We start from the raw sequence: 16,332 nt of genomic DNA, 5'->3' as shown, positions 1-16,332 counted from the left end.
TGACGGAGGAGATGAGATGAAAAAAATATGGAGAGCCAGAATGGTGATGCCTTGTCTGTATGAGGACGGTCCCAGAAAAGAAACAAAAATAAGTCATCGAGTGGGAGATCTAAATATAGAGGGAGATCTAAATCTCTAGGAATACCTGTAAAGGTGGTGTGCTGGAAATGCAGAAATGAAGGGCACTACAAAAGGGATTTTAAATCTAAAGATCTTGACAAAGGAAATGGATCTAATGAGGCTCCTTTTGCAGAGGTGAAAACCACCTCAGATGAAGGTGGGGATGTGTACTTGGCTTCTTTCAGTACACATGTAGATCATGAGGCATGGTTGATTGATTCAAGTGCATCCTTTCACTTCACTCCCCATAGAGAGTGGTTTTGTGAATATGAGAAATATGATGGTGGTGATGTCTTCTTGGGGGATGACAGGAAGGGTAGAATCATTGGCCACGAAAAACTAAAATTGAATTTGCAAGGTGGAAGGGTTAGAACACTTCTGGGTGTTCTGCATATTCCTGCATTGGCCAGAAATCTGATTTCTGTAAGCAAGATGGATGATGTAGGTGTAAAAACAGTGTTTGAGAAGTATACCTGCAAAATGGTTCGAGGAGCACTGGTATTGATGCAAGGAGTTTGAATTGGAACTCTCTACAAGTTGCAAGGTAGCACTGTTATTGATGGGTGCAATAGTTCTGTGGTTCCTGAAAGTGGAGCAAAAAATCTAGTGGTCTCTGGAGAGAAGACCATGTTGTGGCATCAAAGGCTTGGACATATTGGAGAGAAGGGCCTTCAAATACTTCATGGTAAAGGTATGGTAGAAGGTATGAGTAATAGCTCTCTAGATTTTGATTTTTGTGAAAATTGTGTATATGGGAAGCAGAATCGGGTGAGTTTCCCCACTGGTAGTAAGAGGGTGAAACAGATATTAAAACTTGTGCACAGTGATGTGTTTAGACCTATGAAGTTTCCATCACTGGGTAATTCTTTGTACTATGTATCATTTATAGATGACTTCTCAAGGAATACATGGATATATTTCCTTAAGAATAAATCTGAAGCTTTTGGCAGGTTTAAAGAATTTAAGGCTCTCGGGAAAATCAGACAGAGAAGAAGATAAAGGTGCTGAGGACAGATAATGGTGGAGAGTTTTGCAGCAAGGAATTTGAATAATTCTGTAAGAAGTGGGGTATAGCATTACAGAAGACTACTCCATATACACCTCAGAAAAATGGAGTTGCAGAAAGAATGAATAAGGCGTTGACGGAAAGGGAAAGAAGCATGCTCAGTGGTGCCAGGTTAGGACAATAATTCTGGGCAGAGGTGGTGGATACTGCATGTTACCTAGTCAACAGGCCACCTTCATCAGCGTTGGAGGATAAGACTCCACAAGAGGTATGGACTCGTAAGAAACCCTCACTTTCACATCTGAGGGTATTTGGATGTGATGAATATGTACATGTTCCAAAGGAGAAATGAACCAAGTTGGATAGTAAATCTAAAAAGTGCATCTTTATTGCGTATAAGGATGGTTTAAAGGGTTATAAGCTTTGGAACCAAGTCACACGGAAGGTTGTGTACAGCCGATATGTGGTGTTCAGAGAGGTTAAAGATGTTATTAAACATGAAGTCCAACCAAAGGGACTTGAGAAGATAGAGTTTGAGCTTAAGGAGGAAGAATCAGACTCTATAGCAGAGGAGGAATCAAAAGATGAAGAGCCACAAACTCCGGGTGTGAGAAGATCCGTTCGAGAAATAAGGCAACTAGAAAGTTATAGTCCATCTACTTTCTATTCAAATTTTGCTTTATCTATTACTGATGATGATCCCAGAATTGTGAAGGAAGCAGTGGATTCAGAGGACAAAAAACTTTGGAAAGAAGCCATGGTTGATGAAATAGCATCTTTGCACAAAAATGAGGCTTGGGATCTGGTGGAGTTGCCAGCTGGAAGGAAACCCATTGGTAGCAAATGGGTGTTCAAGAAGAAGACAAATGCAGAAGGAAAGGTGGAGAAATAGAAAGCTTGGTTGGTAGAAAAAGGTTATTCCCAGGTGTCAGGAATTGATTTTGGTGATATTTTTTCTCCTGTTGCCAAGGTAACTTCTATTAGGTTACTTTTATCTGTTGTTGCTGCTTTTGATTTTGAGGTACAATAGATGGATGTGAAGACAACATTCTTCATGGTGATCTGGAAGAGGAGATCTACATGAAGCAATCTGAAGGCTTTGCGGTGAAGGGTAAGAAAGAATTGGTATGCAAGTTAAAGAAGTCTCTGTATGGGTTAAAATAGTCACCAAGGATGTGGTATCGGAAATTTGATACATTTATACAGGGAATTGGCTTCACCAGAAGCAAAGCAGATCACTTTGTGTATTTTAAATTAATTGGTGACCGTGTTATTTATCTAGTCTTGTATGTGGATGCTATGTTGCTGGTTGGAAATGACAAAGAAATTATCTATGATTTGAAGACCCAATTTTCCTTCAAATTCGACATGGAAGATCTTGGTGCTGCAAACTATATTTTGGGCATGGAAATTAAAAGAGATCGGGCAAAAAGGAAGCTCTGGTTAAACCAGAGGAAGTATGTCGAGACAATACTACAAAGGTTTAATATGTAGGATAGTAAACCGGTGAAGGTTCCTATTCCTGTAGGTGTGAGGTTATTTGCTGAATAGTGTCCCAAGACACAAGAAGAGGAAGAGGACATGTCCCGTGTTCCATATGCAAGTGTAGTAGGTAGCTTGATGTATGCAATGGTCTGTACTAGACCAGACATTACACATGCAGTGGAAGTATTGAGCAGGTTTATGTCAAAACCCGGGAAGGAGCACTGGACAACAGTGAAGTAGGTTTTCAAGTATTTACGTGGCACTAGTGATTATGGTTTGTGCTACCAAGGAAGACCAGGATTGGATAGAATTTTGGATATTCATGGCTTTGTTGATGTAGACTAGGCTGGAGATTTGGATTAGAGAAGATCTACAAGCGGGTATGTGTTTAACCTATTTGGAGGTGCAGTCAGTTGGATGAGTAAGAAACAATTTGTAGTGGCACTATCAACTACAAAGACAGAATACATGGTATCCACTCATGCAAGCAAGGAAGCAGTTTGGTTGCAGAGATTGTGTTCAAGTATGGGGTTAGTACAGGGAGCTATAAGGATAGACTGTGACAGCCAAAGTGCAATTTTCTTGGCAAAGAACCCCGCATATCATTCAAAGACAAAGCACATTGATGTTCAGTATCACTTTGTGAGGGATATGATAGAAGACAAAAAGGTGTTACTGGTAAAGGTGGACACTTTGAAGAATACTGCAGATGCATTGACAAAAATTGTGAGCTCTGAGAAGTTCTCTTGGTGTTGAGAGACAATGGGTGTTTCAGGGCTGGAAAAATGACTAAGCTCTCTTGTGCCCCCCTGTGGAAAGAAAACAAGTGGGAGAATGTTGGGTTGTGTTATATTCTTTCCACGACTACCCCACGTAGTTAACCGGGGGGTTAGAGGGGGAGCAGAGCCCCCCTTCGTTGCACTGATTATGTAGCGGGGGGGGGTCATAGGGGGTTTGAGGCATACATGTAACTCACTTTATTGGGTTCGGGGCAGCACCCCAAAAAATTTTGGTTTTGGACCCTATGTTAGGATGAGCTGACCCACCTATGGTTTTGTGCATGATTTTCGCACATGTTTTTTGGATGCGATGGTTTTCAGTCCATGGTATTGGATGCTTTGGCATGTATAAATATGTATTATAACATTGAAAGGAACACAATGAAAAGTCAAGCTAGTAGTCCCGGTTTTGGGATCCTGGGGAAAATCTATGTGTATATGTGTTATGCTCTCGCATTGTTTATTTTCTGTGTTTTAGAATTCGTATGTAGGTAATTTTTGTACAGGCTAAAACCTACAATTTTCACTTAGGTACAATGCACCTTTCGAATATTTGAGACTGTGTTGATCCTAGGGCGCGTTATTTAAATCCCAAGGCCCTAAAAAGCACTAAAAACTTGTATTAAATACAAAATGAATCCATGAACTGAACGAGGAAGGTCTTAGCTCTTACCTAGAAGTGACAGTGCTTGAAACAATTCACCGGATTGAGTGCAATCAGTTGTAGAAGATCGAGGGCAAAAATTCTCGGAACTCTCACTATTGAAGGTAAATGTGAAATGGTAAACATGAATAGTCATTTTGAATACTTATCGTTGTTTCTTGCATTATTTTATTCATATTTAACATTTTGACCTATTTACAACCCACTTTTACCATGAAACATGTATTTTTAATCCCTTTTGTGATGTTTTGAGTAGGTTAACAATTGTTCGAGGGATTTTGTCATGTTTTGAACAAATTATTTTGACCAAGGAACATACTTTTATAACTTTTTTAGGCTTTGTATAATAAAAAAAAGGAACCCCCTGGAGTCCTCTTTTAGCGCTTTTCAGACTCCTAAAATATGAAAATATTCTAAGTTAGTTACCATAGAACCCATAGTAATAACCATATTCTGTCAACATTTCAAATCCCAACGAGGATCCGTTATCAAGATTATTTCTGTATGTTGATAGTAGAAGAGCTAAATGAGAGTTTTAAATAGTTGTGAGGTGAGTTGTTTTGATGAGATTAAGGTCGGTTCTTAATAATTATTATTAGCCATATTTTTAAGGTTTTTTAATTTAGATTTTATTGTAATTCTTATAATTTTTATTTTATGAAGATTTTTAATTTAGAGGTTAATTCATTAATTGGAGGATATTAAAATAATAATTATTACAAACTATTTATTATTAAATCTAATTATCAAGATATTAATTATATGATTAATAGAACTATTTTTAATCTTGATCTAAATATAAATAATTCTTAGTATAAATTAATAATAATACAAATAATTAATTAATAGTAATAATTAATAATTAAAAGTAATAATACTAATTAATAGTAATAATTTATAATAATAATCATTAATAACTAATAGCAATAATTTATAAAAATAATAATTAATAATTAATAATTAATAATTATTAGTAATAAATATTATAAATATTAATTCTTATTAATTAATAGTAATAATAATAATAATAATAATTAATTAATAGTAACCCGGATGTGGGTGTTAATCAAAACATTAATGGGGATTAGACTGGTAGGCGGCGAGAGGACGAGCCATCTGGTCGTCAGCGCTCCCTCCCAAGCTAGCCTGAGCCGAATTCATGGCCGCCTACAAGCGGCATTTAATGGATGCTCGGGCCGAGAGCTGCTCATTATTTGCACAGATATGGACTCCCCTCCTCCCCTGCTCCATTGCAATTGTCCGCCCCAAGCTGCTGAACCCTGTTCATGCACAGTCACTGGGAGCCGTTGCTGGTTAGTGAGTTGTGTTGACCTTGGAAATGGGCATCACTACTCTCATTCCAGGCTTTGCAATTTGACCTCCACCCAACCTTCCCCTGTTCACCCTCTGCTCAATTCCTCAGCCATCTCCTCCACTGAAAACTTGGCCTGGCATTCTGCCATGGCTCGTATTCGTCATTGTATGAGAAGCCGAAGAGGTGGAAGTCAGGGTGGTAGCGTCCACCCTCCGGAGATGCTGAGCCCTGATTCCATTTCCCCTTCCCCTTCCCTTGAAATTCCTCACCCTCATAGCTCGGTCTCAGGCAGGTATCCTGATACCCATAGTGGTCGGGGTTGCGCACAGTTTCCAGGAGTCTACCGAAGAGATGTCGTGGTCCACACTGCCAATTTCCCTTTGCCCCCTCACCCAGCTCCCCACTCAACCCAATTCCGCTTCCGCACCTCCCTAAACAGACTGGTCATTATTGTCACCATTACAATTGTTTTCTCTGAAGAAACTGAGCCACAGGATCTTCCGTTGGGAAGCACTGGAGCGCAGCAACAGGAGGCACGCAGGCTCAGGAATGAGCATGATTCTGGTAAGCATGCTATGGATGAGAAAATGGATCCTCTACATGGCAAGGCCCTGGGTGGCGGTCTGCATACAGCAGGAGGAAGTTCTATAGACACGTGTCCACCAAGTGGCAGCACGGTTGCCGCGTCAGGTTTGCATGCAGCTGCTGGCAGCTCTGGTGGCATTTAAGCTACTCGTGAGCCACACAACAACGTGTCAGAGGAGGAAGATGATTGGTGCTGGTATGCATGCCTCATCGAAGAGGAGTCAGCCCTAGATGAGCTCAAGTGATGACGCGTGGCAGCCAGGTGCCACCCATATGCTAGCTGAGGTCTCCTTTGCTGACTGACTCTTTTTTGTTATAACTGTTCTATTGGAACTTCTCTGTGTTTATGATTATTCTGTTGGAATCTCTCTTGTTTTTTTATTTCCTATTTTAAAGAGAGATATCCCACATCTGGCTAGTTTTAGCTTTGCGGACTGGATTCCCCATCGATGGGGAAATCAAGTTTTTGTCTAATAGACAATGTTCAGCACTGCTGAGGCCCGTGCCTCCTTGTAATCTTATTTGTTACATATTAATAGATTAACTTTACTTTGAAAAAAAATAAAATTAATTAATAGTAATAATAATAATAATTAATAGTAATAGTTTATAATAATTTATAATAATAATAATAATTAATAATTAGTAATAAATATTATAAATATTCACTACTAATTCTTATTAATAGTTTTAATAAACATTATAATTTTTATTAGTTATAACAAATGTTATAATAAATATTATTGTTATAAATAATTATTATAATCAATGTAATTACTAATTATTAATTATAATGAATATTAATGTGATTTTTGACTAATAATTTAGAGGTTACTTAATTAATTGGGTTTAAAAATATTTATTATTAAATCTAATTATCAAGAGATTAACTATATGAAAATATTGTAGAGCACTTTTCCTTTCAAACTCGCTAAAGTGAATGGAAAGATGTCTACTCGGTATAAGTTTAACCCTTTTCCGGACTGAGATAGACTACTTATGAAAAAGTAATACCTTAGTCAAACATGGCTAAGAAGTTCTATTGGGTATTTTGTTTTTCCATTTCAGACCTAAGGAACTATCTATGAAAAGAAATATTTGGAGTTTTCCTTTTCACCTCTTTTCAAACTCTCTAAACATAAAAAAGATGTTGAGTTTTCACCTTCGTTAGACTCGTAAAAACATCAAACAATGATGGAATCACTGTTCATGATAGGACTGAACCACTCCTTCTCTGGGTTTGTTAAATATTCTCAGAGGGATTCATCTGAAGGATAAACTTATAGACCAAGCATATTTTATCCTCCTCAATGTTGTTAAAAAATAAAGAGGTACTAACTAGTATGGTTGGGGAAATTGCAAAAATAGGGTACTCCATTTGTTAATGGAAGTGAGTCGCTCTTAAACAAAATACTCTTCTACTTCATCTTCATGGTTATTCGGTCGGGAAATCTATTTATCTTCTGGTTTATCATACCATTTCAAAGCCTCTGTTTTCAGTTTTGGGTCAATGTTACTACTTCCATTCAGTGTCGTCGTTGTGTTCAAGAGAAGTCATTTAGTCAATATTTGCTACAATACCCTTGTTGGCTTGTGGGGGCCTGACCTAGGTTCAGATTTAGTTACCCTAACAAATCCCTACACTACTGGCCCTTTCGGCATCAGCCCATAGAGTGCAGACTGAAGTCTCACCCGAAGCAGTATGGGGGGATGCTGGAACCAAGTTTTCGCGCCGTTGAGATGGATGTGATGTCATTTTATTCCAACTGTACCTGCCTTCACACTAGTTTATTATTCCTCTATTCTACCCTTCAGTACCTTCGCGAAATGTGACAATCGGCTTTTGTACAGCCCTAACCAAGGACTGATATGCTTTCATGCTGCTAAGGCGGAAAATTGTGATATTTCCCAAACTACACTGAGTATCTTACTTATCTTATTAACAGATCTTAGTTAACTTTGCGTAAACAGATGTTCTTACTTGTGTTCACTTAACCAATACAGTTATACAAATTCGTGCATCATATAAGCATTAGAAGTGAAATTTATACTTGATATAACAAATGCATAAACACGAAATAAAGACACATAAATTATAGAATACTCTTCTTTATTGATAATTCTAGATGCTTACAGACTCGACTCACCCTGCAAACTCAACTGCAGGGGTCTGCGCACTCAGCTGTAGACTTCTAGGTCTTTGTGCATTTAGTTGCAGAGCCTCTACCTATGCTATGCCCCAAAACTTAGACTTATACTCAAAGCTATCATTGTCTTTCTCTGTTGTCTTCCATCTCTTCTTTTTATCTACTTAGATCTTATCTCTGTTTATACAATCCCATGGTCTGCGGACCATGGGTATATCTTTTACAACCAACATTACATTATCAAAATAAGGGAAAACAACCCTATGACTCTTTAACATCTACATGCTATGTGACCACAAAATGTGGAGTCTTTACATTTGGATTACAAAAGCTGGACCAAAATTTGGGCTTTAAGCCCCAAAATTACCCTTGGGGGATCCCACGCCCAACAAGCCCCCAAAAAAAAATTGTGACTCTCCCTCGACTCACTCTACAAGTGTGAATATCTTAGCATGAAGAGCTCCCAACTCTGTTTGGATCACCGCAACGTCAGTAATGCACTGAGCAGCCGCCTGCTGGACTTCTTCCACGTGATGTTTGGTGACTGCTACTGAACTGTTGCTCTGAATATTTTGTTGAGCTGCCTGCAGTTTCACGAGCTTCCCTTCAATGGAGATTGTGATCATGTAAGCCTCATCAATATGTGGCTATAGGCACACTTTCAAGACGGCTTCTTTGTAATGATTTGTATCCACCTATTCCTTGACCACCTTTGCCTCCTACATCCTTGCAAGCCTCTGTGTAAGGGCAACCATCTGCATGGTCCCTTTTATCTCGTCATACCTTTGTTGTAGCTCATGCGCCTCTATCTCCAAATGCTATACATTCGAGTCCTCCTACAGGGTGGTTAGGACCTCAAATCACTGTTCGAACAGCTGCATGCAGTCTACCACTGCATTGTTAACCATTGCTATTGTTGTTGTAAGAGTGGTGGTGCATTGTTCCCTGATCTCTGGCGGAGTTGAAGGCTGAGCCTTCAATTGTAGTTCTGTGATCTGCAGGTTCAACTCCATTTGAACCCTCGCTATCTCTGCTCTTGCATCACATACCCCTGTGGCTAACTTACAGACGTGTGCCTCCACCGGTTCTTCTGCTTGAATTTCCAACTCCGAGACCATCCGACAGGCTTCCTCCACAACCTGCATTATCTGCATGTTCTACTCTACTGCTTCATTGCGCTACAGGCCCAACTGTTCAATGTTGATGTGCTACTCTTTAATTACCTACAAAGCGCGACTCTCCCAGGCCCTAAGTTTCACAGTGACTCCATCCTGTAAGAGGTAGAGCTTCTCCTAAGGGAACACAGCCATGTTCAACCCTACCCCTTTCAGAATACTCACCATGGGTTTGTCAGCTTCCTTCTTCGTAGTAAGTGCCCCTTCTTGTAGCACTATCGTGTTGGTCACCCTTGTGTGCAACATCTCATCGGCAGCCGAAGTGCAGATCGCGAGGCTGGTGGACATTATGCTAGCCTATGGAGTGAAAACCTGCAACTCTTGCAACTCTATTGGAAGAGCCCCCAATACCAGTTGTTGTTTTTCTTCAAATTATTGGAGGGACTCCGCGGTGAAATCCCTCACCATTTTGTCGATATCATGCAAATCCCCCTCAGTGAGGGTGATTGGGTCGAAAGACGCCTTTGAGGCCTTTGTTTTCTTTTGCGGCACTGTCTACTCTCGCGGTCGCAGATGCTTGAGTTGGGTGGATTTCGTCTATGGGTCCATGCCACCTTGTTCGGTCTTTGTTTCTGCCTCAGTGTTAGGTCAAGGTGACCTTTGTCCTTCACGCTCTTCTCGCCTATTTTCTATTGTTCTGCCACTTTTTCGGCGTCCCGCACTACTTGAACCTTAGCCTCTTCTTCCTCTTTTCTGCACTTCTCTGTGAGCTGCACCATTCGAAGCTGTGTCTCTTCCTTCTTGCGTTGCACGGTGGACTTCCTTGTTTCAACTACATAGCCAGCTGGAGTGCGCCACTCTGGCGGCCAAGACTCAAGGATTGTGAATATTACATCGTCGGTCGTCAGGTATGGGAAATCATGCCACGTCTTCGTAGGGTCCTTTCGCGCCCTAACGAAGACATGGTGGAAATTTTCTTTGAACTCTGCAAATCTCTGTAAACTGGCATAGACTGTGGGTGATAACTGTGGCTTGTGATTAATCCCATCCAAATATTCATATTCATTAATATCCAATATATCTTGCTACTTTATCCCCTACGTGTCCTTGGTCGCCCATAGTGAAGTGTACTTCGCTACCTCTGAAAGGTCCGGTGCGACTGAAGGGAACTAGTTATCATTGGGCAGCTCCCATGCCACTAGCAAGATCGACAACAGGAGCCACATGTAATGAAATGTTTTTCCCTACTCATGTGCCTCGTGACAGTTCGCAAGGAACTCGTCACATAGATAATTCTCAAAGTTGAACTGGACTCCTTCTGCACATTGGGCCACTAGTGCAATTACGGGTGCAGGCACCTCATCCACGTAGCACTTCCGCATTACCTTCCCTGCCAAGATATGTGTCATGACCTTGACTATAGGGTTGTTAATGTTGGAGATGGCGTAGCCTCGCTTCTTCTTCTCCAAATTGAACCTCTTCTTCATTGCTTCCATGAGGGCTGACTCGCCACCTTTTCCTTGAGAAATATTGCTTGGATCCTCCCATGAGCAAGGTAGCCATGTAATTCAGTGAATCAGATGGTCTATGATGGGGATGGGATCCTCCAGCCACAAACACCCATCATGCACCAAGCAGAGCAGTTGCCTGATGATGAAGACGGTCACTGGGGCGGGGTGGTAATGCCGTACCTAGAGCAGGTTTAGCAACTCGGCTTTCTCTACACCATTGAATCATGTGTGGGGCTCCAATTGAATTGTGCCAATGGTCTCATCAATCCTCTAGTGCATTAGCTTCATAGTTGCTAAATGCGAGAAATTCTCGTGGTCTGTGAGGTCCCAATATTCAAATTTCAACATAGGAACCCATCCCAAGTGGTGTCCCTCAAACACAATATCATCTGGGAGCAGTGGAGTTTGCAGAGCGCTCTTGCTATCATCTATGTCCTTTGGCACCTTGGCTTTACGCTTGCATGGAGGAACATATTCAGGTAATCGGGTCATCAGGTCCGCACCCTGGGTTTCAACGTCCATTTATACATCATCCTCCTCCACCAGGATTTCGTTAGAGTCCTCCTCGTCAGCCTCGAGATTAATGGCCTTCCCATTTTTTTGCAATGTGAGCTTTGTCCTTAGTGGATTTCTGGGTGAGACATGCACCAGTATCATGGCCTGCTTATCCTTCTTAGGTCTTGGTGTTCGTGGTGATTTAGGGACCTCAACGATTATTCTAGCACTATCTAGGGCTTCCACTACCACAATTTCCTGTGTGACTTCTTCGACTGTCACTACTCCTATGTCCATGGCTTCTATGGTTACTGACATAGTGCTATTCCACAATTCCTACAGGGTCTTTGGTAATTTCTCAAACAATGAATTCACTTTTAGGGTCTCGAACAGGTATCGGTTCATGTACTTGAGCGCGCAACAACTCAATTCTCAAAATGGAAAGTGTTGTTCGTTGGACAACCACTTGTAATTTATAGGACCTTTTGAATTCAAATTCAACCACTCCCCCCACATTTGGTCCATTAATGCTAGATTGGTGGCAGATTTTCAAGAATCTAGCCGGTAAAGTTCGCCTTAAATGCTTGTCGCCTACTCCATTTGGCCTCAAACCAGCCATCAAACCATGAATAATGACTTTAATAGTCACCTTCTGGTAGACTTGCACACCAGCGCAAATGTCTTTGCATTGTCGTGGACCCTGTGACACTTCACTGCTTCACACAATCCTAAAATCACATAGCTCCCGGTTAGTGTATTTTATAGTCCTGCAACTCCTTTCAACTACCTGGAGCACTAAGACTATGCTTTTGTCAACTAGTCAAATGGCCGGGCCACTTGTGTATGGCTTCAAATGACTGCCATTCACTTTTCCTGGGAAGGCATCTCCATTCAAATTAACCAATTGGACTGCAACACCATCGGTAATCTCCTTAATAACATATGGCCCCAACCAATGCATTCTGAGTTTCCCTGGAAATTTGTCAAACTTACTGTAATATAATAGCACCAAGTCATTCACCCTAAAGGTGTGAAGCTTAATATGTCAATTGTGCCATGCCTTTTCGCACTACCTTTGGACCTTCTGGTGAAATCCATCCAAAAATCTTTCTTCTTTGAGCTCATCCAACTATGCGAGCCTCTCTTCCAGGGCTTCGCGATCCATCATGCTTGTGAGCACTGCTATGCATAGACTAGGCATGATGTATTGCATAGGCATCATAGCTTTAACCCCATATACCAGCCTAAAGGGTGTTTGTCCCATTAGCTTTTTTCACGTTGTCTGATAAGCCCATAATACTGTAGGTATGCATAGGTCCCAATCACTTCGCTGAGCATTGCATACCTTGGTCAGCGTGGTCTCCAATACTTTGTTGAATTCCTCCACTATCCCACTAGCCTGTCGGTGATAAGGTGTTCTCTTTTGATGATACACTTGGAATTCTTCTGTCAGTGCGCTAATCTTTCGTTCAGAAAGTGCGTACCCCGATCACTCATCAAAATATTTGGGCATCCAAATCACATCAGTACATGTTCAAATAGAAACTTCACATCCATCGCGCCCGTGAAATCCTTCACCGGCTATGCTTCTACCCAATGAGTCAAATACTTTGTCACAGTGATAATATACCTTGTGCCTGTCTTTCCTTGAAGCTGAATAGGTCCTACAAAATCTATTGCCCACTTTTTGAAAGGTTGCATTGTCATTTGTGGATTTAGAAGAATTTCATCCCTCTGCAATGGCCTATTTGTTCTTTGACATACGCCACATTCCCTGCAATATGCTTTTAAATCCTGATGAAGGGTTGGCCACCACAACCTTACGCGTAGAATCTTCTGTGCAGTTTCTCTCCCTACATAATTTCCTTCCATGGCACCCCCATGAGCGAGGATGTTGCTTCATTCAAACTCAGGTACATACCTTCATAGTATCTCATCATTCCCATCTTGTATAGATTCCCAACAATGCCAGAGAAATTTGTCGCGTGCACCACTAATTCCTTCTTTTGCTAGACAAAGTATGCTTTCGGTGTAGTTCAAGTTCTTAGGAAGTCTACTATATCCTCAAAATGTTCATCTGCGACACGCACAACAAAGAGCTTCGTATCAGGTAATCCTTCCTCCAAATTAGTAGGCTCCTCTCCTGTCTCGATGCATGACAGGTGGTCAGGTCCCGTGTTCAGTCGTCCAGGCTTCACAACAACTTCAAAATTGTATTCCTAGAACAATAATAGCCATCCGTAGATGCGCCCCCTAACACAGGCTTTTTAACTAGGTACTTCAACATGGAGTGATCTGTATACATCTTAAAGTGGCCTCTTAACAAGTAGTGTCAGTATTTCTGGAGCGCATACACCATAGCTAGCCCTTCGCGTTCAGTGGTGGAATAGTTCTTCTCTGCTTCGAATAATATGTGACTTGCGAATGCAATATGGTGGTCCAAACCTTCTTCGCCATCCAGTGTTAGTACTACCCCCGACACTATACATGACACGTCAACATGTACATGAAATTATTTCTTGCAAATTGGGAAGGCTAGAATCGGCACAGTAACCATCTTTTCTTTCAATATATCCAAGCGTTTCTTGCAGTCATTGTTCCAATAGAAAGAGACATCCTTCTTCAACAACTTTTCCATCAGTGTAGTGATCTGGGCATATCCTTTGATAAAATTTCTGTAATATCCCGTATGTCCCAAGGTAGTGCGTAGCTATTTCACGCTTCTTTGTGCTTCCAAGTTCAGAATCACTGTGATCTTCATGGGGTCTACCATTAGCCCTTGTCTGCAAACCACATGTCCCAATAGGTTCCCAAAAGGAATGTAAAATAGACACTTCTTAAGGTTGAACACAATCTGGTATCTTCGATAGGTATCCAACATCAAGCGCAAGCTCGCTACATGGTGCTTAACCAGTCCAAATACAGTTCAGTCATCAAAATAGACCTCAAGGAACTTATGAATAAATTCCTTGAATGCCGCAACAACCATGCACAAAAATATGGCAGGCACATTTTTCAACCCAAATGGCATTACGGTATACTGAAAACAACCTCACTTAGTTGCAAAGGTTGTCTTGCTTCTATCCTCTGGTGCGATTTTCATTTGGTGGTACCCAAAGAACACATCCATGAAGGAGTATGCTTCCTAGCTGCCTACATTGTCCAACACTTCATCTGTGAATGGAGTTGGGAAAGGATCATGCACACAAGCGTCATTCAGCTTCCTAAGATCCACGCATATCCTTATCTCAATCGGACTCTTCCACAAGCTCAATGATGCCTACTGCTAGCATTTTGTCTAGCTGTGAGCAGACCTTTTCCTTGTATTTCAGATTTAGGCGATAAGTCCTCTGCTTAACTGGCTTCATGTCAGGCTTTAGTGTGATCTTCATCACTCCCAGGTCTCTAATTATTCCTTTCAAATCTGTAAGCTTGGTAGGGAATAAGTCTTGATATTCATGGAGTAATTCAGCGACCTTATCCACCATCGCATCATCCCAGTAATCTCCAATCTTCGCAGACTTGGGTTCTACCTCTATACCAATGTTCACCTTTCTAGTTTTCCCTGGCACGGTCATATCAGGGTTCTCAATCTGTGGTCCCTAAACCTTGTGGTGGCCTTCTGTCTCTAGAATGTTAATCTTCCACAGATTCTCATCCTCTTTTTCAGCAGTTACAATATAACATTCCAGCGCATGACTTAGTTGAGTAGCCCATTCAAGTTGTGTTAGGTCCAAAGGATCCTACAGTATCCTATGTTGGGTATGGAGCCTGATTATCTTCTATATTCAAAGGTATCACCACATTGGACCCCAGTTCGAAATGGGGGCGGCAACGCCGCCCGTAAAATATTCATTGCAGGGGGGTCCAGGTGGGGGCAGTTGTGACCTTCGGGAGCCCCCCCTTGGCGAGGGGTTTCGGGGGCACTGCCCCCGAAGCTAAAAGCAACTGTAAAATTTCCTTGTAAAAGTATAGTAATTTCTAGTCAATCTAGGCCATTCATTAGGCGGATGATCTGACAGTAGAACTTATGTTTAGTTTAGGGTTTTTTGCCCTAGAAGGAAACCCCTCTCTTTGTATGAGGGCATTGTATTTGAGGCTGTGTGATAGATGTGTATTCTGTGAGCGGGAAATAGAGAGGTGAGACTGTGAGAGAAAACAGAGGATATTACAGCGGATCTGCTGTAGGTTGTGTCTCTTCATTTTGATGGATAATAGAAAGGAAGGACTGGCTGTTCGGGTTGGACGTAGCCCAAACTGGGTGAACCACGTATATCTGTGTCTCTCTTGTTTTATGTGCTTTCTGTGTTTATATTTCTGTAATATATTATGTGTTCCATTGCTCCATAATATATAATTTTCTAACAACTGGTATCAGAGCCAAAGGTCTATTTGGCTGATAAACTCGCAGGAAAGAAGGGTTCCTGGTTCAAGTGGGAGCAATGGCAGAAGATGGTAAGTTTAGGGTCGAGAAATTTAACGGCAAAAACTTCTCGCTGTGGAAGATGCAGATGAAAGATTATCTGTATCAGAAAGATCTATACCTACCATTGGGCAGAAAATCAAAGATGCCGACAGGTATGACAGACGAGGAATGGAACCTTCACGATAGAAAGGCACTCGGAACAATACGGTTGTGCCTTGCTACGTCAGTCACCTTCAACATTTCGAAGGAAACCACGACAGAGGGTTTGATTCAGGTGTTTTCAAAACTATATGAAAAACCCTCGGCCTCAAACAAGGTATTTCTTATGAAATAGTTATTTAATATGAAGATGTCGGAAGGTGGATCTGTTGCAGACCATTTAAATGATTTTAATACAGTTACAAGTCAGTTAAGTTCTGTAGGGGTAAACTTTGATGATGAAGTTAGAGCTCTGTTATTCTTGTGCTCATTACCAGAAAGTTGGAATGGTTTGGTAATGGCCATTAGTAACTCTGTTTCTGGATCTAGTACTTTAAAGTTTGATGATGTTGTCGGTGCTCTCCTTAGCGAGGAAATGCGACGGAAAAGCTCCAGTGAGACATCGGGAAATTCTTTGAGTGCAGAGTCTAGAGGAAGAAAAATGGAAAGAGGAAAGAGCTCAGGATATCGCAGTAAATCAAGGAA

This window comes from Pinus tabuliformis, chromosome 3_1 (assembly GCF_031772625.1).
Source record: "Pinus tabuliformis cultivar Carrire ecotype Pingquan chromosome 3_1, CPIR1, whole genome shotgun sequence".
Lineage (NCBI taxonomy): Eukaryota > Viridiplantae > Streptophyta > Pinopsida > Pinales > Pinaceae > Pinus > Pinus tabuliformis.
This window is presented reverse-complemented; position numbering follows the sequence as displayed.